Source organism: Rhipicephalus sanguineus, chromosome 3 (genome assembly GCF_013339695.2).
Source record: "Rhipicephalus sanguineus isolate Rsan-2018 chromosome 3, BIME_Rsan_1.4, whole genome shotgun sequence".
Classification (NCBI taxonomy): domain Eukaryota; kingdom Metazoa; phylum Arthropoda; class Arachnida; order Ixodida; family Ixodidae; genus Rhipicephalus; species Rhipicephalus sanguineus.
The window spans coordinates 100,307,572-100,329,466 of NC_051178.1; positions in this window are offsets into that span (position 1 = coordinate 100,307,572).

Here is a 21,895-nt window from a genome sequence, read left to right on the forward strand (position 1 = left end):
GAATGAGAGGTAGTGTTCAGAAAGGGACGCCTCGGCGAAAGCGAATGACTTGTGCTGGTTTCTTCTGGTAAGCAGCCGAGTTTTATAGTCTAGCCAGCGACACCTGTGTCAAGCCTTTACTTGCGCGTGACGCGCAATTACAACACGCTTCAAAGTTTCGCAGTACATGCCTTGCTTTCGCATCTTGCAAAACGGTAATGTCGAGCCGTACCGCCTAGTGAGCAACAGTCCGCTTTTGCGTAATTGTCGTGCATACCGTGCAGCACGACTGAAAGCCTGGACGAGGAGGGCACCGTTACTCACTGGAATGGCCTCTAAAGGTACAGTACTCACCGATTGAAGCATGACAATTTACGCCAAAGAAACGTACATGCTTTCGTCTCCCCATTATTCAGTTCGGGCCATATAGGCGTCATTTCAATGCGAATGCTTAGATCAGAGCCAACATCATCTTTAGAGACCAGATTCGTCACGACTTGACGTGGTTATCTCGAGCAATTCCACGTACCACTCATTATACTAAGAAATTTAATGTCGCGTTTCAATCCGTGAGTACTGTACATGTAAAGTTATTAATTTCATTTATAAACATTTTTATAGAGAAAGCGCTGCGTGTTCGTTCATAGAACTATCAAATATTTGTGTTATATAGCTATATAATCGCCTTATGAACGAAGCTTAAGTTCAAGTATGTATTCTAATAGGTCATGCACAAGTGTGTACAATCTAATAGGCCATGTTCATTTCATCTCGATATCACATCCTGAACGTCTAAACGATTGCATAATAGTTTAAGTTTTACACGCATATATGATGATGCTTTAACATTAAATTCATCAGCATTCCACGCGCCATTAGAGTATGGAATATCCTGACCGGGAACATAGCTTCTTTGTATAAATCTGACACATTCCATCCCCAAACTAACTGCACATTTCACTAAGGTGGTCTAGTAACAAGGCTAGATTTGTATTTATTGCGTCAGTATTGTGAATACTGACGCAATAAATACAAATTCCCCTTACACAATGCCCAACGGGCCTGTAAGGTATTTCAGTAAATAAATAAATAAATAAATAAATAAATAAATAAATAAATAAATAAATAAATAAATAAATAAATAAATAAATAATATTAGATCATTGGTGATTTTTTCGCTTTCACACAAATCGCTTAGCTCCATTTGCGGGCTCCTGACGGGCAGAAAATAATGAAATTGTCGCGCAAAGCTGAAACTGCGTGAAAGCGTGTCTTACAGGCGGAAGACCCACGCTATATAATCTACATCAACTAATTAGCACAGAGCCTCCAAAAATTCACAAGTGCTCTGTGAACCCACCATGATAACTAGGCACGTAAGGCGTCGCGTTCCTAAGCTCTTGAGCCCGTGTTCGATTGCCCGTCATGGTGGCCACCTTTAGATGTGGTCGAAATATAAGGAATACCCGTGCGATTAGATTCAGTTGCAAGTTAAAGACCCCCAGGCGGTCTAAATTGCTTCGGAATCGCCCACTAAGGGGTGGTTCATAATCATATTGTTATTTTGGCTTGTAAAACACCAGCAGTTATCTTATTATATGCTCTAAGGTAACGTAACGTTAAACAACCACGGCACATAGTTCTGTTGACTGGCGTCTAGAGCGGCTACAATAATAATGTACTTTGAGTTTATTACCAATTGAAAGCAACTTTAGCGAACATATAAACTTATGTTTTAAACGAAAGATATTTATTACAAAAGCAAGTAAGCGAGTAACTCGCACGCGCGGCTGTGGTGGCACTCTCGGTCCACTGCCACATACCACACGCCGCAGCAGCAACTGTGCGTTTTTACAGTAGGGCTTACCTTAGAGGAGCTGGTGGGGTGTGAACGTGATTAGGCATGTTACTGATTCAGCAATATCGAGGATACCAAACCAACGTGAGTGGAAATCACCGGTGTGCTTCGAATACGCCAAACTGTCGTGTATGACTGTCATCTCGCTGGGTAGATTTCGTTAAGCATGAAGATAGTCTCGCTTTTTAACGTCATAGAAGATGAAGAGCGATGGCAGGAATGCGTGAGCATCATCAATGCTTTCGTCTAGGAACACCTTCCCATCGAATAAATGACAAGTTTTTGAGCGGTAGACAACCTCATCGTGACCTGCACTGATCAGACTAAGTCGTGTGACCGTCCTATGAACAGCAGGTGGTACCATTAGCTCCTGCAAATGTAAAGTGTACGGCGAGAACCACGAACCCCGTACATACATCATTTTCCAACCTGTTATCGCCGTCTGGTGTTGCATCTGCATCGTTAGCTGAACCATGACTAGCCACGTCCAATCACACAACTACGCAGCCACATACAACACAATCAGATAGTACCAATATACACCATATCGATACGGTACTAGAATAGAACGCATTTATGGTATCGGTAAATGGATGATTATCATGGGTATTACTCGAGGAAAGGTCATGGTGAACATCTCGAACGGCATTCGGAAGAGTGCTGAGGTGCTATTGATAGTGGCGCCTCAAATATATCCCAATATTAAAAAAACAGTTTTGCGTTGAAGTTTAATCCTTCCCTAAAGTCTAAGTTAGAGCAATGAGCTGCTCATGAAAATTCATATACCTCACAATACGATAGTAACAATTATTTTGTCTTCCATCGCAGATATATGATGTAGCTAGGAGAAGCCTCTAAAATGTGGGCCGCGAGCATTACTCGAAGTGCCCTCTAATTATTCCACTGCCAGTGACATCTTGAAAGGCAGCTGTCTTAGCATTGTTAAGGCATATAGGAACAGGGCTACCTGGATTACAGAGTTCTCCGTCTTTCATATACAAGATGATCTTTATTTATTTATTTTATTTATTTATTTCGTAGTACCCTCCAGGCGAAAGGCATTATGGAGGGGGGTGAAACTTGATTTTCTTTACTCATACAATGTTAGCTAAAATATAAACGTTGTGTACAAAGAGAACAGGTAAGTTGGTATGTTCGTTATACAATGATAGCTAGTGCAGAACGAAACAAGTGATGATCGGTCATGATGGCCGCAGATCTGGGAAGGCGGTTCCAGTCTACAGATTTTCTGGGGATAAATGAATCACTGCATCTTTTGGCTAGGCATGACATCACACCAACTTTATTAAAATGATCAATTCTAGTTGATACGTAAGAACGCGGAAAAATAAGTGAGTCGCGAAGAGTTGGAATATAATGATAAATTTTGTGAAATAGACAGAGGCGGAAAAGCATGCGACAAGAGGAAAGAGACGGCAGTTAGAGTCAGTTCTTAATGGCAGTAATGCTAGCGTGACGGCTGTAGTTGAGAAGAATGAAACTAGTAGAATTATTTTGGATTAATTCAAGAGCATTTATTAGATTAGCTGAACTCGGATCCCATACCGCAGCGGCGTATTCTAGCTTGCTACGAATTAGCGTCTTGTACATTAGTAACTTAAGTGAGACAGGTGTGGAGGAGAAGTTGCGGCAAGTGTACCCAAGCATGCGATTTGCAATATAATAATGGTGCGGATGTGGAGAGACCTGTTTAAACAAGTGGTGATGTGTACGTCTAGATAACGGTAAGATGTGACTGGTTCGAGTGGAATGTTGTTAAGTAGGTAGCAGAAGAAGATGATATTCGGGAAACACGCAATACCTTACATTTGGAAGTATTTAGTTCCATTTACCAAGTCGTGCACCAGTTAAAGATGAAGTCAATGTCATTTTGAAGGGTAGTGACGTCGTTTAGGCTGTTATTTCGCGGAAAACAACACAGTCATCCGCAAACAGTTTTATGTCAGAAGAAATACAAAGAGGTAAATCATTAACGTAAATTAGAAACAAAAGGGGACCTAAGACGAGACCCTGCGGTACTCCCAGAGTGAACAGCGCGAGATGAAGAATAACAGCCATTGGCGGTTACAAACTGCGTGCGGTTAAAACAGCCATTGGCGGTTACAAACTGCGTGCGGTTAAGTAGGAAGAGTTCTATCCATCTAATGATGTTATTATCAAGGTTTAGTTGTTTGAGCTTTATGAGCAGTAATTTATGACTTACTTTATCGAGAGCCTTTGAAACGTCGAGAAAATACAGTCAGTTTGTGACCGATGATCTAAAGTGACGTGAAGCTGATGAATGAATGATGCCAGTTGTGTTTCGCAAGATACACAACTGTTTCCCAAGACAATAGATGTGATTGTTGAGTATGGGAAGCAAGTAGCAATGAATAGGGTATTAGGGTCATTGCCTCGGTTGATGAGATTGAAGACTTGCTATGTTTTCAGGATTTAAGTTCCTCAGGTCTCTGGGCCAGAGAGCCGTGTCTGAACTAGTCTTTGGATTTCGTCTGTTAGGTTTACTGGTCCCAGACTTTCAATGAGAGATAGACTAGAAAAATCCAACACTGTTTGAACAGAGGCTGAAACAAGGCATACAGATAAACAGTCAGTTCTTTAACCAAGAGACTTATCCTAACTCAGCGAGGTGCTGGGACAGCACATGAGCTCAAGCTTTCTCACAATAAGGACGTAGATCTGCAGGCAAGATGTAGCGGTCGACATAGCACTGACCGACGTTTTACTGCAAACTCTTTAAGCTGCTCGATATAGACACATATACGTGAAAACATGTGACAAATATTTACTTCTTTTTGTGAAGCATACATCGCATTATCATGAAACTGCCGTCGGGAAACTGGTGTCCCTAGAGTCCATTACCACAGCTTATGCTTGGGGAACTTAGCTATTAGAACTTCTTGCAAATAATGATGTCGTTACGAGCTATCTCGCAAAACCGTTACTCTTAATAATATCTGGGGTTTAACGTCCCAAAACCATGATTACGAGACTATGAAATATGATTACGAGAGACGCCGTAGTGGAGGGCTCCGGAAATTTCGACCACCTGGGGTTCTTTAACGTGCACCTAAATCTAAGTACACGGGCCTCAAACATTTTCGCCTCCACCGAAAATGCAGCCGCCGCGGCCGGGATTCGATCCCGCGACCTTCGGGTCAGCAGTCGAGCGCCATAACCACTAGACCACCGTGGCGGGAAAACCGTTACTCTTAAGACGACGTGGCGAATTGTTGAAAGTGATGCGTCATTAATGTTCCGCGTTATTGACTACTAACGCACGAGCATTGTTTAAGCTATGCCTGTGGGGATACGATAACCAAATACTTATTTTTATAGGTTAGTCCTCGGGACAACAAGAATTAGAACTTATCCCGCCAGGCTAGTGCAGTAGTAACAGTGCTTGGCTACAGACACGAAGGTGACCGATTCGATCACGGTCGCGGCGGTTGCACTTCGATGGAGGCAAAATGCTAGAGGCCCGCGTGCGACGTCAGTGCGTGTTAGAGAACACGAGGTGTTCCAAGTTTCCGGACCCCTCTACTGCAGCTTGCCTCATAATCATATGGTGGGTTTGTAGCTAAAGCCCCAGGGATCCTTATTATTATTATTATTATTATTATTATTATTATTATTATTATTATTATTATTATTATTATTATTATTATTATTATTATTATTATTATTATTGTCTTCAGAACAACTGCAGCGCAACAGTGTCTGTCAAGGCGCAATTTGTTGTTTTATTTTCGGTATAAGAACACTACTGTAAGCTTTAATTGTAGTAATAAAAGAACCTAACTTAATCATTTGTAGCTTACGCATTCGGTCATTTCTTGCAAGGCGTCTGTCACAACTCAATGCGATTTTCTAAGTTAAGGTTTTCTAGCCAAAGACATTCAATTTTCTAACCAAACACATTCCAGTATAAAAATGTCACTAAACAGTGGAAAACGTACGTTCACTGTAGTCCTTACCTCGCTTGGTATAGCGCATTTTAGGCGTCTGACGAAAGTTCTCTTTATTTTCGTCTAGCCTATTTTTTCTTTACCGACACCAGAGATGCTCGTAACATCTTAGTGACTTGACATTTCACAAAGTAGGGTGTTAAAGCTTACGGGTGTTAAATTTCGAATCCAAATTAATAACAACATTCATAATTTGTACTACCTTGTCTACTCCACATAGACTGCGCTCGTGTCACTTATTCTCACATAAATGCAGAGCAATACGTCACCTCGCCAAAAGCAAAAAAACATCATCCGTCACAGCTTTCCTAGACTGACAGAAGACGCCAGCGGCGCCTTTATAATTAAAGAGAAAAGCATGAAATAGGCTCTTTGTCGAAGGACTGTTCGCTCGAAGTGATGGCTGGTATTGAGAAACTTCTGGCTTGTCAGCTCAGCAGAGTGTATCCAATTGCAGGGCAGTTGTCTAGACGCGGTGAGTTCACGTCAGACTATTTGCTGCTTGCTGATCAAATACAGCATTGCTCGTAAGCTTATTTGCTGACGTCTGAACGCTTTCCTCACGTCAATTGGAATCTCCTATTTCGCGTTTTTTTGTTGCTTTCTTTTTAGCGCATCATTGAAAGATACGCTGTTTGGCAAGAACAGAGGTAAAAACGGCTGCATTGTTAATAAAAAGCACAGACTGGTGGTCAGTATGTTTACAACACGTGGCAGCGAAGCAGAAAAAGGCCAGTGCAAAAAGAACGAGAAATGCAGGTTCAGCATTACTTCCGTTCTTTTACACACTGTTTGCCCCGATGAAGTTCTCTCGAGTTTTTGGGGAAGGTTCAGCTGCTGTGTATATATATATATATATATATCAGTACAAGCTTCTCAAATTTCAAATTCAACATCACCCAAAACCTAAATTATGACTCCAGCAATGTGATATACATGTTACATTGTAACGTCTGCGGGCAAGAATACATCGGCCAAACGAACACGCCATTTCGGCTGCGGTTTAATAACCACGCCACTTCGCTGCCGAAGCTACCCTTATCCAGACATCTACGCTTGCCAAACCACAGCTTTGAAAATATCAGCGTCACTCTTTTACAGTCCGGTTTCCAAAACACGTGCGCGCGCGAACAACGTGAGGCATATTTTATCTTTAAATTTAGAACATTAACAGCCGGCACCAATGCGGACCCTGGAAGACTCTCCTGCCTCCGAGAGATAAGCCAAAATGAATTTGGCAACACGGAATCATAATTGGAACCATGCCTGTTTCTTGACTGGCTCGCACGTGTGCAGTGTCGTTTACTTTCTTGCTTTTCTTTTCTTTTTTTTGTTTATTTTTTGTTTATTTTTTGTTTATTTTTTGTTTATTTTTTTCACCACTTGTACAATGCGAAGTGCTTACGCTCCTCTACCACTTGGAACCTATACACAAGGAGCGGGCGGAGATGAAAGGCGGTATGCCGACCCATTAAGGGGACACACTTCCCTCAGGTGCGTCATCCTGCCCTCCGCGACAACAATTTTGGGTGGCCCTGCGCCCGACGTGAACCGACAAACACCTTTAACGACTCCATGCCCTACACAGTTAGCGTGTTTTTTTCTTTTTTTCCCTTTCCTCGCCTTGTTTTCTGACTTCGTCGGTGTTCTTCTCTGTCCTTTTTTTCTTTTTTCCATTTTCTCTTTCTCGTAATCTATCTCCCCACTCTCTGAAATGTCCTTGAAGGCGAGAGGGACGCGGCAGGAAGCAAGATCGAACTTCGACGTCAGTTTTACCGCATCCCCCGAGGAAGGGAGGCCCCCTCCCGAAACTGTTGGGAAATAAATATTTATATCACTGTTGACAACGCCTTAAAAATATGGCTGATCCCTCCGTCAGCGCTCACAATATATATATATATATATAATATATATATATATTGTGAGCGCTGACTGTGTCGGTCATCATCTTCACTTGTGCATGCACATCATCGTGATCATCATCATTGTGTTGGATCGCCAGTGTCCGGTTTTTGGTTCGCGCGCCTTTGCTGTAAATACAACAATCGTTCCGTCGTACCTGACGTCGTCTCACAAGTGGTGGAGCGTGCTGTGATTCCCACGTCCGCTTGCTCTACCGGTCACCCCTGGAGCTCCGGTCTGGTCGACGACTGTGCTTGCCAACAACATCCATGGCACAAAACGACGCACCTCCTACCGTCCCTGCCGCGCCCGCTCAGCCTGCTGGGCCACGGTACACCGTGAGTACATCCCAGCGAGACCCTCCAGTATTTTCCGGCCTTCGCGGTGAGGACGTAGAAGAATGGCTGGACAACTACGACAGAACCAGTGCTTGTAATTATTGGGACGAGGCACATAAGCTGCGCTATGTTCCCTTTTACCTCAAGGAGGTCGCGAAGACGTGGTACCATAACCACGAAAGCGACTTTCCCGATTGGTCAGCATTCACGGTGCAGCTGCGTCAGATCTTCGGCACGTCTGCAGGACGCTCTGAGGTAGCGAAACAGAAGCTCGCTACTCGCATCCAGGGACCCGACGAATCGTACACGTCGTACATTGAAGACGTTCTGGCTCTCTGCCGCCGTGCCCAGAGTGACATGCCCGAGTCCGATCGCATTCGTCATGTACTGAAAGGCATCAACTCTATCGCCTTCAATGCTCTTGTCATCCAGAACCCAACTTCGGTTCAGGATATCATTACTACGTGCCAACGCCTGGACGCACTCCACTCAATGCGCCTTCCACACGCCTCCTGTGACTCTCGCCTTACTGGAGAACATGAACTGCGCGCCCTCATCCGCACCATCATGAGAGAGGAACTTCACGGCATTGTTCCTGGCAGCCCAGCTACTTCATCCGTCCGCTCTCCTCCTTCTAATCTGCGGGACATCATCAAGGATGAACTGGCGTTAATGACGAGCGTCGCACGTGCCCCGTCTCCTGCGGCTTTTCATGCGCCTTCATATGCCGAAGTCCTATCACGGCCTCCGGTACCAACTCCACCTGCGCCTGCGGACGTCGTATACGACCACTTGGCCGCGATGGCAGCCAAGGCACCAGCACAACAGCACTCCGCTCCTTGGCGCCCTGCACGCCCCATCTGTTTCTACTGTGGCATACGAGGCCATATCTCCCGCTTTTGCCGCCGCCGCCAGCAAGATGAACGACGAGGATATTCTTCCTACGAGAGAAATTTTACTCCGAGGTTCGGCTTCGGACCGCCGTCGTCGCGGTACCGAGATCACCCATGTGTCTCGCCTGAAGCCCTATATCCGGCGTTCGTACCCTTACTGAAGGGACGTCTTGCTGACCGCTTTCGTGAAGGGGGAAAATAGTGTGAGCGCTGACTGTGTCGGTCATCATCTTCACTTGTGCATACACATCATCGTGATCATCATCATTGTGTTGGATCGCCGGTGTTCGGTTTTTGGTTCGCGCGCCTTTGCTGTAAATGCAACAATCGTTTCGTCGTACCTGACGTCGTCTCACAAGATATATATATATATATATATATATATATATATATATATATATATATATATATATATATATATATATATATATATATATCTAATTCAGGCTTTACCCGGAACAATGTAAATAGTAGAAAAACCAAGGTCCCTCCCCTGAACTGCGCAGGCATAATGAAAAAAAACATGGCTGATCCCTCCGTCATAGCATTCGATGTAACACAAACGTGAGGCATGTCCTTGCAGAAGTAGTGCTTATTGTGTAGTGATATATGAGGGTTGTACAATGTCTATTCGTGTTTCGAAGCTATAGCACCGTTTTACGTGGATGCACCGATGTCGACGCATAGTGGCATGTCTCCATCGCGACGACTAACACCCAAGACCATGATTAAACCGTTGTGGTAGATGAAGTTGCGCACATATTTGGGCACAGCGAGTCGTGAATTCCGCGTAAAGCTGACATCAACGAGCTCATAATCAAGAATGGTACCCGGTATGCATTTCTTCAAAACGTCGTCATTTAAGGATAGAAAGAGCATGGTGTGCGATTTCTAGTAATGGCTAACCGATACCTGTGCTCATGCATACACTACCACACTGCGCTTCAGCAATACGGGAGGCAGAGGCTCGTAGCTTGAGCCGCAAACGTGTGCGTCCCGCTGGCCTCTGTCTCGCTGCACCAAGGCACGGCATTTGCCCGTCGTAATCGTGTCCTTTTAAAACGCGTATGCAGCAGTTTTGTTATTCGGTACGCGTGTTCTCCCAATCGAAGTAGTAGGCGGCGGAGAAATCATGTTGGTGCATGTGGAAGCTGCACTACTCCGATGAGCCAGCACCCGCTAACACGAAGCGAAAGGCAAAGAACGTAACTTCCTCTAGGGTGCCTCGGAGACGCCAGCGCGGCCAGTGTCCCTCGCTGACCGCGATTTAGCGATAACCTCCGATACCGCACGCAATCTCAGAGTAAGCGCTAGTAAGTGTCGATTGTGATGCATTACTTCTTTTCACCTCTCATAGACGGCGGCACCGCCCCACTCAGCCCCACCTACCTACACCGCCAACAGAGAACACCGTGCAAAAGAGAATGTGTGAAAGGTATAAGTCGCGTTCGTGAAGTGTCCAGTAGCTTCGAAGGTAGCTTAGTCGGTTTAGCGTCGGGCGCTTACCGTGGCAGCCGCAATGTCGTAGGTTTGAATCCGAGCAGCGGATCTTTTTCTTGGTTTTTAGCAGCGAAGCTGTTTTTAGTAGAGGCTTTCATGTCCGGGGTCGGCGTAGAGCTGATCACGAGGCTTTTGGCCTTGCAGTGTGGCGAGAGTCAGGCTCGCTCGGAAGGCGAGGGCTGTGCCGTGCTACGAGAGGCTAGGGCGTGCGGCGAGATGCGAGGGCAACGACGGAGGATGTCGAGGGGTGAACCTTCGAGAAACGCGCCAAGATGGGGTGACGGTGAGGCGCACTGGAGTATGAAATAGCGTGTCAGTGCTCAGGAGTTTGCGCTTTCAGAATGGCGATCATTTCTCGTCCTCCCGATAAAAAAACTACCTGACGTGAGCGCCATCGAGAGCTGACGCGAGAACGGGCATGTCGTCGCCGAACCAACCGCGATGTTCGCGCAAGGGAGGCCGAAGGAAAGCGCCAGGGAACGGAAGACTGGAAACACATAAAAGTACGATATAGCCTGATGAATGACGGGCAAAAGCTTCGCTGTTTCGACAGTGCTCGCGAAGTGGCGCTGGCTGGATTATTCTTTTTTCGTTCTCACCCATTGGCGTCCATTTTATCAACGTCACATCCGTAACGGGTGTGCTTGATGGACCCTGGCATGCACTATCGTATTAAAAAGGGCGTTTTGGCTCCCACACGCAAACCTTGCTCTTGGTAAAAAAAAAAACCAAAAAGGGAACGATGCGTTTGCGCAGAGCTTAAATGTATTCATGTATTCTTGGAAACGTGACGCAGGCAGCGAGCATGCAATAACGATGAATTGTCATCAATCCCGTAATAAGTTTGCGGAGCAGTCTTGTATCGTAAACAATTCCACACAAAGGCGTCCAGATATTCCTTTTTCTCTCACAGAAACATACACCTTACCCGAGTCCTTGCCTAAAAATTTGATCCGTCTGCGTCACGCATTGAATCCTACTTAAGCGAACTCTGCGGAGCCATTCTCAGCGTCTGTTTTACCGGCGAACGGGACAACTGGGCGCGCGATACAGGATTTTTTTTTTATTTTACTTTGTCAAAAATAGTTACTTTGGCGTAGCAATCTGGGTTTTTAATACGCTTTACTATGTATGCCCACTTGTTCACGTACTCCATTAATAAAGTCATAAAGGGGTCATTCCACTCCAGACGTTCCAGCCAATTCGGCGACCATCTCAAATGCATCGAAAAGGTATCCAAAAGTAATTTTTGAAATTTCTTATTGACACCTGTCTTCTTATTTGGTAAGACGGCAGCGTCATCGCTGGAGGTCACCATTGTTCATAATTGAAATTTCAAAAATTATTTTCATTTCAAATTAATGATAATCAAATTATCAAATTAATGATAAAACTTGCCATATAGAAGAACTATTCATTTGCGTGCTATTGATGTATTAAGCTGTTTTATTTGCAGCACCGCGTGGTGTAAATTCCAGTGTAAAGAACAGCGCGAATACTAACTAGCCCAGCTTATCACTCTCTTGTAGATGGCATCTCGATGTGGACCACACTGAATATTTTCTCAAGCTCGTAATTTTTTTTCACGACAATTGCGAACATCACTGGTGTGAAAATATTTTTGCTGCAAAATATAGTTCCGTAGAGTAAGTGTTGACTACTCAGGTAATCTTACATATATATTTATTTATTTATTTATTTATTTATTTATTTCAATACCCTCAGGGCCCGAGGGCATTACAGAGGGGAGTGGGTTACATTTTTAATAAAACATAGTAAAAAAGAAAAAAAAACTTGGCGGTTACATAGGTACACTGAAGAAAACCAACAATAAACAGCGCACAGTAAAAGAACAAAAAACAGATGATTTAGAAATGCAAAGCAAAACAGGGTCTAATACAACAAGGAATCAACGCTAACGAAATAACACAAGCACAAGCACGTGCCTATGAACCAAAGAATGCATCGTTGCAGCAATATGTGTCAATATATAGGCATGTAAAAAAACAAGAAAGGAAAACGAAGGGGCTACTCAAACATGGAAATACTATAATCTTACAAAAATATCATTATGACAGCAAGAGGTTAGTTACAGCAGCCTTAAACTTAGGGTTATCAGTAATCTCAACGACAGATCGGGGAAGGTGATTCCAACTTGCTGACGTACGGGGGATGAATGAATTGTAAAAATGGTTGGTGTGGCATGTCGGAATGCCAAATTTATGACAATGGTCGATGCGAGCAGATACGTAAGAAGAACGGGTTATCAATTTATTCTTGAGGATCTGGTTGTCGTAATATACCTTGTGGAAAAGGCAGAGGCGAGATATTTTCCTACGTTCTGAAAGCAGATGTAATGATAAACTTGTTTTCATGGAAGTGACGCTGGAGGTGCGATGATAGAAAGAATGAAACGAGCAGCCCGCTTCTGGATGGATTCAAGCTGATAAATGAGCGTTTCTTGAATGGGGTCCCACACAGATGCAGCATATTCTTGTTTGGAACGGACTATTGATTTATAAAGAAGTAGTTTTACAGGGCTAGATGAAAGAGAGAAGTTGCGGCGTATAAAGCCCAGCGTGCGATTAGCACTATTGGTTACGTGATCTACATGCATCTTCCATGAAAGATCCGAAGAGATGAGTACGCCTAGATATTTGTAACAGGAAACAGATTCCAGGTTAGTATTATTGAGATGATAAGAGGGCAGTGTTGTATGGCGACGTGAAATACGCATGTGCTTGCATTTGTTAGTGTTTAATTCCATGTTCCACGTGTTAGTCCAGTCACGAACCCGGTTTATATCAGCTCGAAGAAGATCTATGTCAGAGTCACTGTTAATAACACGGTACAAAACACAGTCATCAGCGAACAGGTTAAGTGATGAACATAGATTATCAGGTAAGTCGTTTATATAAATAAGAAAAAGCAAAGGTCCCAGCACAGAGCCTTGCGGCACGTCCGATTCGACAGCAAATATGATGGAGGAGGAGGTGTTATTAACAGTGACAAATTGGGAACGATCAGTGAGAAAAGAGTGCAGCCATTGAAGAACGCCAGGATGAATGTTAAGTTTACTGAGTTTCAAAAGAAGCAGTTGATGAGAAACCCTGTCAAACGCTTTTGAGAAGTATAGGAATATGCAGTCGACAATGGAACCCCCGTCAAGGATGAAATTTAGGTCATGTGTGAATGTCAAAAGTTGTGTTTCACATGAAAATGATTTGCGAAATCCATGCTGATGATCTGTAAAAAAGGCATTTGACTGTAGGAAAGATGCGAGGTGAGAGCAAATATTATGTTCCATAATTTTACATGAAATGCACGTAAGTGAGATGGGTCAATAATTATACGGAGAATGCCTGTCTCCAGACTTGTGCAAGGGAATCACCTTCCCTACCTTCCAGTCTTCCGGAATGCAACCAGTCTGAAGTGATTGCTGAAATACATTAGAGAAAATCATGGCACTGTACACTTTAGTACTAATTAAAAACTTAGAATTGATGCGTCAACGCCACATGATGATGAAACTTTGAGGTTTTGTATTATTTTATTGCGATGGCAATTATATGGACAGTCTCGGCTGGAAAATGTCCGTCCCCGTCGCCGTCATTCACCGTATATGTATAAGTATGTATATATATAGAAAGGCCACAAAAAAAATAATTAAGAAATTCTTTCCGACGCGCGAATCGAACGGGCGACCTCTCGCTTTGCATCTCGCCGCGTTAGACGTTAGGCCGCGACAGCACTGTCTCTCAGCCTGCTAACGGCGAGCTATTTATATACACCATGTCATTCAGCATGCTTTCTTAGCGGTCACACAGATGGCGTGACGTGCGCGCGTGTTGCGCGCTTTAAAAGATCATCGCCCCGCCCTTGCGAACGCCGTTGCTGTTCGCTCTACAGGGCGTCGTCGCTTTCGTGCGCTTATCTCAAGGAAAGAAGGGGCGGCCGGTGGGGTGCTTCGCTTCGCTCGCTGCAGCGGCCGCGTTTGCGAAAGGAGCGCGCTGTTCAAACAGAAATAGGTAACAACTGTGACAATTAGTTCGCGCTCGTCTTGTGTGTACCTGTTCGTTTGTTTCATGCGTCCTGCTTTATGTTTGAGCAGTGCGCTTGAAGTGTCGAGCTGTGACGCATTAGTTCGCGCTCGTCCTGTGTGAGTTCTTTTCGTGCGTCCTTTGGGCTCGAGCGACGCGCTGGCAATTTCGAGCTGCTTTCCGTTCTTCGCGTTGCATTACAATTTATTGCTATCGCAATCATTGCTTCGCCGTTGCGGCGAAACTGTGACTTTTTTTTATGCCAGCCGTATCAAAGACAATAGGGTCCATTGTTAAAAAATCGGTACCGACATAGGTGGGAGTCACAGAACACACATTTTTTTGAAAAAGCAGAAACGAATACAGAGTTTAAAACATTTGCAGATTCGTCAAGTGGGATTAAATGATCGCCAGCATCTTTAAGGGTGATAGGTGAATTGTCTCGTTTGTTGACTACATTCCAAAATTGCTTAGGGTTAGTATGTAAAAGAGATGTTAATGTAGTATTGAAAAATAAATCCTTTGCATCTTTGAGGGCTTGTTTATATTCAGTAGCCACGGTCTGATAAGCACTCCAGCGCTCTTGAGTACTGATTAGCTTTGCAGAGCGTAAAATGCGTTTTTTTCTTATTGCGTAGTCTTTTTAGCGATTGACTGAACCATGGCGATTGCCGGTTAGATGTGATTACTATGCGCGGCACATATTTTCCTATGAGTGATAGAACCTTTTCCTTAAACAAAATCCAGTTAGTATTTACGGAGCGATCATAAAAGTTGTGCATGTAATCACCCAAAAAAGCTGAGAGTTCATGATTAACAGCATCGAAACCTGCATGTTTATAGTCCCGGATATATTTTTTGTGGTTGCTACTATGAGACACTGAGCTGGCGAAAAAAAAGTGAAGCAGCAAGTGGTCGCTTAGCCCCGGTAAGTAGGATATGGGATATGGGATCAGGTGCAGTGGTGAGTACTAGATCTAAGATGTTAGATGTGGTACAGGTAATTCTTGTTGCCTGCGTCACTAGCTGGGACAAGTTAAAATCGTTGCACAAATTCAAAAACGCGTCGCCCATCCCGGAGAAAGGATGACAAGTGGAACGCACGCTAGACCAAACTATATTCGGGAAGTTAAAGACAGCTAGTAAAAGGAGCGGACTATTCGGATACCGTATTGTTAACACGTAAATGACATCATGAAGCTCGTCAACAAAAGTGGGTGAACAGGATGGTGGTCGATAGCAAGCGCCCAATATCAACTTCTTAGAACACGTTTATATTTCAACCAGAGCAAGTTCTAAATCGTTACTGAGATGAATTGGAAAAGACAAAATCGTGTCCGAAATCGCTATAAGCACGCCTCCGCCACACCGAGCACCTCTCTCACACCGATAAATGTTGTAGCGTTTTTTGCAATCAAACAATTCACTGTTATCAACCTGCGCAGATAACCAGGTTTCAGTAAGACAGATTATGTCGGCGTCAGAAGCATCGATAGCAGAGCAGAGATCGTCACGTTTTGGAATTAGGCTTCGAATGTTTGTGAAAAGAAACGAAAGTTGTTTTGTGACAGGCAACTTTGGTCCACTTCCCCTCGCGCAGTGCTATTCAGCGGCGAGTGACACAGAGGCATAAGGCGATTTGTGCGCGATACCGGAAGTTTCGGCTGACGGCTTAAAGGCACCCGAGATTTCACGCACGCAATCATCACAAGGGCTGTAGATGTAGCACTTTTTATTTATGTGCAGTTTGTTCAAACGAAGCTTAAAACTTGAGGATTGGGTTTTGCCGAATTGAGCCAGTTTCTTTCTAGCAAGGCGAGTAGCGGGCGAATAGTCTTCACTAACGGTAATATTTTCTTCCTTCAGCTTAGTACTGCTGATAAGTATTTGCTGCTTGAGCTTGAAAGAAGAGAACTTGGTAATGATTGGCCGGCACTTATTGGAAGAAAAGCCGACAAGCCTGTGTGCTCTTTCGACTAGTATTTCAGAGGGTGGTATTTTCAAGCTGGATGAAAGGACATTGATCAGCTTTTCCTCTGACTGAGCCCAGGACTCTGACTGGGCATCAGGTAGCCCATAGAATCAAAAGGTTGTCTCGCCGCTGCATGTCTTCAAGCTCATCTTGCTTAGCACGTAGTTGATCATTTTCGATGTTAAGATGGCTAATAGACTGGCGAAGGCGCTGTATCTCTTCCTCGACATCCTCAAGGGCGACCGCTTTGCGCTCTACCTCCGTTAATCGGTTGTCTAAAACAGTAAGATTTTCTTGAAAATTCGCCTGTGCTTTTTTAAGTTCATCAACAGATTTGATTAAATCCGTTTGGTTCCTTTCCATTTTTTTCGGTACGCGTGTTTACAGCTTGTAATATAGCGAACATTTCATTAAACTTCTTAGCCTGTGAATCAGCAAGAGGGCTTTGCACTTCGGCTCTATTGTTAGGCCCGGGATTGAGCTCAACATCACCGGAGAGCATAAGTAATTGAGTTGCAACGTCAAATTACTCATGAAAAACACAAAGCAAAACTCCCGGGAGTGGGAACAGCAACAGACAAACGTTATTTGAATTTTTAGTGCACATAGATGTAACTGAACTAACCTGGACGACAAAGCAGAACGGATTAGTGAACTGCATCGTAGTGCTGTTCACCACGCCCACTAAGGACGCCGGGGTTCGGCCAGTTCTTCATATAGGCAGCCGTCGATGATGTTGTCGTCGATCCGAATCCTTCGTTTAGTAGAGGGATGACCGTAAACACGTGGTTGTCGCGCGGCCAGGCTGATTCTTCCGACTCGTAGGGTTGATAGGACACCTTGCTGGTATCACCCGTCGCTGAAGATAGCGGTACGGCGCTGAAGTGAATCCATGCCGTAACCTGGACGACAAAGCAGAACGGATTAGTGAACTGCATCGTAGTGCTGTTCACACGCCCACTAAGGACGCCGGGGTTCGGCCAGTTCTTCATATAGGCAGCCGTCGATGATGTTGTCGTCGATCCGAATCCTTCGTTTAGTAGAGGGATGACCGTAAGCACGTGGGTGTCGCGCGGCCAGGCTGATTCTTCCGACTCGTAGGGTTGATAGGACACCTTGCTGGTATCACCCGTCGCTGAAGATAGCGGTACGGCGCTGAAGTGAATCCATGCCGTAACCTGGACGACAAAGCAGAACGGATTAGTGAACTGCATCGTAGTGCTGTTCACACGCCCACTAAGGACGCCGGGGTTCGGCCAGTTCTTCATATAGGCAGCCGTCGATGATGTTGTCGTCGATCCGAATCCTTCGTTTAGTAGAGGGATGACCGTAAGCACGTGGGTGTCGCGCGGCCAGGCTGATTCTTCCGACTCGTAGGGTTGATAGGACACCTTTCTGGTATCACCCGTCGCTGAAGATAGCGGTACGGCGCTGAAGTGAATCCATGCCGTAACCTGGACGACAAAGCAGAACGGATTAGTGAACTGCATCGTAGTGCTGTTCACACGCCCACTAAGGACGCCGGGGTTCGGCCAGTTCTTCATATAGGCAGCCGTCGATGATGTTGTCGTCGATCCGAATCCTTCGTTTAGTAGAGGGATGACCGTAAGCACGTGGGTGTCGCGCGGCCAGGCTGATTCTTCCGACTCGTAGGGTTGATAGGACACCTTGCTGGTATCACCCGTCGCTGAAGATAGCGGTACGGCGCTGAAGTGAATCCATGCCGTAACCTGGACGACAAAGCAGAACGGATTAGTGAACTGAATCGTAGTGCTGTTCACACGCCCACTAAGGACGCCGGGGTTCGGCCAGTTCTTCATATAGGCAGCCGTCGATGATGTTGTCGTCGATCCGAATCCTTCGTTTAGTAGAGGGATGACCGTAAGCACGTGGGTGTCGCGCGGCCAGGCTGATTCTTCCGACTCGTAGGGTTGATAGGACACCTTGCTGGTATCACCCGTCGCTGAAGATAGCGGTACGGCGCTGAAGTGAATCCATGCCGTAACCTGGACGACAAAGCAGAACGGATTAGTGAACTGCATCGTAGTGCTGTTCACACGCCCACTAAGGACGCCGGGGTTCGGCCAGTTCTTCATATAGGCAGCCGTCGATGATGTTGTCGTCGATCCGAATCCTTCGTTTAGTAGAGGGATGACCGTAAACACGTGGTTGTCGCGCGGCCAGGCTGATTCTTCCGACTCGTAGGGTTGATAGGACACCTTGCTGGTATCACCCGTCGCTGAAGATAGCGGTACGGCGCTGAAGTGAATCCATGCCGTAACCTGGACGACAAAGCAGAACGGATTAGTGAACTGAATCGTAGTGCTGTTCACACGCCCACTCGTAATACTACAAGGGAAAAAACATAAACATAGACGATTCTGGCAAGATTTCTGGATGAGTATACATGGGATAAAATGAGCAGTAATATTACTGAGCTTCGAACACTTTGCTCAAAGGTCTTTGCTTATTGTGTGCAGAAAATTTGGCATTGAAGCACGAAAACGATACTCTCAGAAAATATTTTTCTCAAAAACATCGCTCAGACGACATTACGCGGCATTCTTAATTCCCACGTGACCAAAAATTTTTTTCTCTACCAAATATTATAGTATTTCGCCGTTTTAAATGGAATAAATCAGCACGATTCTTCATTCGAATACAATTGAGATGGTTGTCGAAATGACTGGGAAGTTTGGCGTGAAATGACCCACAGTGGAGTAAAATGGGGGTGGTGGAATGAAAGCGGTGGGTGGAACTTGAAAAATGCGGAATTTATTATGTGGTATGTAGAGATCGCATATATTCAGTAATTGCGCAGTGCTGGCGAACTTCATATGGATGTGTTAATGACATTTATGATTAAATATAACGGGTCAAAGGCAAGGGTAATTCGGTTACTAATTTCTTAGGGCGGTTACTAATCCTTGTAAACTTCAACTACCCAAGCAAATGTTTACGGCTATTTCCTTAATGTAGACCGTGTGCATCGCCACGCCTTGTCGACTCTATTACAAAAGCCTGTGATCAAATAAAAAAAAGTGAAGCCATAGGACATTGTCTCAGTAGACTTATTATTAATCAGTAATCTAATACTTACCATCGTAGATTCACGTCATAATCCATTCAAGTAGGAATGTAGAGTGAGACGTAGACGAACCATGAACGAGAACAAAGACACAGAACAACCCGAAATCACCTCTAGCAAGGGCACTAGAAGTGGCTTAGTAGTAACCTAGGTGAAAACACAAAAAAAAACGCGCTTGTTGATAACAGCAGCATGCATAAGCTTTACTATTGGCTGGCTTGTAAAGGTATGCTAGAGAGGCAGTAACGTATGCTTGAAACCAGTAAATATATGCAATTTCTGGGCGTTTACTATCTTGTTTAAGAGTGTACTGCTTTTGCTCAACTGTTATGAAATCCTAATACCGCTAGGTACTGCCTTAGAGAGGAACGGGAAGCAGCCTAAAGTAAAGGCATGGCTATTGGTAATATATTAAGAGGGACAAATAGATAACAATGATAATAGGGACAGACGAGGTGTGGAAAAGGTGGGGTGGAATAAAATACGTACGCGTATATCCGGTGAATGAAGCAAACAGGAAAAGAAATAGCGAATAAAACATTTAAATTCTTCCTCCTTCCTGTTTCGTTCGCATATCTTTTTTTAGTGCGCTTTCATTCCTATTAGGTCATTCATACATTAGTCTGAGGATGCCTAACCAGTCTTCATTTCCAAGTATAACTTTCCGTCTACATCTCTAAGACGCTGCCCTTGCCTCTTTGTTGCTGCTTCCTGTTACTGCATCCTTAATGCTGTTCTTCTCTGTAGAAAGACCCTTACAAAACACGTGTTGTTATCTTGCTTTTCATTTCGTTCGGTGTTGCAATAACCTTTTTTGCTTGATTCTTTTGCCCAACCTTTCCGTGCTGGCAGGTTTTGAGAAGCCCATTTGTGCTTCGCAATAATAATACAAAAGATCCTCATTGGACACAGAAGACTTTGTGCCTTTGAAACTCCTCGGCTCCTCTCTCCAACCTTACATTTTGACTTTCTCTTTTACCCTGCCCTCTACGCCGGGATCGCTTTCTTTGGTGCACATAGAAATTGATTTGCGTCTCCCCAGTTTTCTCTGTATCTGGTCGAGACCTTGTTCAGCTTGTCTGCGGTGCTTACGAGAGGACTTGTCAGTGCATGTTTATGTTTTTTTATAAAACGCTCAAAATAAGCGGCATGAATTTATATGCGCATATTGCGTGTAACACAGAAAGAAAAATGACGGCGGTGTTCCGCTTAGAACTTTTTAAAATCTTGCAAAATGCGCGAGCATGTCTTCAGCCGCACAGCGTTTCTGCAATATTTCCTAACGCCACTTGCTACATGACATCCTCCATGCATCCCCCATTCCCGCTTCAACACGTGTGCTTGCACCTTAGGACTTTTCATGTTGCATAAATGAGCAGCCTCTGTTAAATTCGGGGCAGTTTAAGCATGTTTGCTTTGACAGCGTTTAGAGCGATCTGAGAAAAAAATTCTCACTAAGCGACAAGAATTTTTTCTTCAAGCGAAGCATTTTTACGGCGTTTTTTATCTTCTTACACAAAACGCGCGCGGAATTTGTTTCATAAATTTGTACATATTGATGTTGTATTTGAAAAGAAATATCTAGAAAATGACTTTGGCACCTTGCTAATGCTCAAGTTCGTTCTGTTCAAGCTCTTTTCATGGCACTTCGTCCGAACGTATTGGCCAGGTATCTCATCACCGTAAATACATTTGTAAAGAATGGCACAAATCTAGGTACATCATTTAATAAAAAGTTACTTAGATGGAAATTAAATGCTAGAGACTGATGTACTTAGATTTAGGTGCACGTTAAAGAACCCCAGGTGGTAGAAATTTTCGAATCTCTCCGCGTTGGCGTGCCTCATACTCATATGGAGATTTTGGCACATTAAACTTCTGAAATGTTTGTTAAGAAGACACAAAACCATCTCGGACGGTGAATGACGAAATAATACAAACAACGTCGCGTAAAAGCTTTACAATAAATAAATTTCGGCATGTGCTGCCGTTTAATTTATTTTTATTGCGAACAGCTGGTATGAGCAAAAGGCGAACGTGATCGTGCTGATCGTTCACTAGACACTTATACTTACACAACTGTTATAATTACGCAATTGTTACTGGTTGTTAGATCCCGTAAATTACCTGTGGTCAAATGATGTTTAGCTACGGCCGAACAATTTAACTGCAACACTGCAGCAGTGTGTTTCTGTTAGTTCAAAGTGAATATCCAGTAGCAGAAAGAACCACAGTCCACTTACTGTGAAGCACACGAAAATCCTATGCTTTGCTGTGTTTTCACAAGTTCTCTTCACATGCCAACAATCTCACCTGAGCTTGGCACAGTACTTCCG